This window comes from Arachis duranensis, chromosome 7 (assembly GCF_000817695.3).
Source record: "Arachis duranensis cultivar V14167 chromosome 7, aradu.V14167.gnm2.J7QH, whole genome shotgun sequence".
Classification (NCBI taxonomy): Eukaryota; Viridiplantae; Streptophyta; class Magnoliopsida; order Fabales; family Fabaceae; genus Arachis; species Arachis duranensis.
The window spans coordinates 35,483,887-35,484,917 of NC_029778.3; positions in this window are offsets into that span (position 1 = coordinate 35,483,887).

Genomic DNA, 1,031 nt, shown 5'->3' on the forward strand with positions numbered 1-1,031 from the left:
CCAGTTGAGGCAATTTGAAGACCTCTCTTATTTTGTCCAGATGGAAGTAGATAACCTTCCCTCTGACCATGGTTCTGTAAGTATGGAAAGTAGTTCCAGTCATTCTCTGCTTATCTGTCAGCCACAGATTTGAGTAGAATTCCTGAACCATATTTCTTCCAACCTTTATCTCAGGATTGGTTAGAACTTCCCATCCTCTGTTTCGAATTTGCTCTTGGATCCCCGGATATTCATCTTCTTTTAGATCGAATTTGACTTCCGAGATCACTGACTTCAGACCCATTATTTTGTGATAATGGTCTTCATGTTCTTTGGTTAAGAACTTCTCTTGATTCCAAAGACTCTTTGGATTATTCTGTTTCTTGCCTCTTAAATTGGTTTGTTTTCCCTTAGGAGCCATGATCTTGATAAATCTTGGCTTAGTGATCACGGAAAAGCACACCAAACTTAGAGGTTTGCTTGTCCTCAAGCAAAAGAAATGAGAGAGGAGAGAGAGGAGGAGAGCAAATTCGAACGGTGGGGAGAAAGGGGTGGCCGAACGTGTATTTATAAGGAAGGGAGGAGAGATTTCGAAAATTTTGAAGGAGATTTGAGAAGATATGGAGAGAATTTGAGAAAAATTTCAGTTTTTGAAGAAGATTTGGGAAGGATTTGAGAGAGATTTGAAGAATGATTTTAATTTTTGAAAATTTGAAAGTGAATGATGAAAGTTTGAAATGTGTTTATGTAGAAAAGTATGGATCAAAAAAGGAAAGTTGGAAAAATTTTAATCAGAAAGCAAAATCTCTGTCCCCCACCTTTCTGGCGTTAAACGGCCAGAATGGTATCCATTCTGGCGTTTAACGCCCATTTGTTGGCCTTTGTGGGCGTTTAACGCCCAGCCAGGTACCCTGGCTGGCGTTAAACGCCAGAATTCCCTTTGTCACTGGGCATTTTGCTAAACGCCCAGGATGCTGCACGCCTGGCGTTAAACGCCCAGAATGGTGCCCATTCTGGCGTTTAACGCCCAAAATGGCACCTTTACTGGCGTT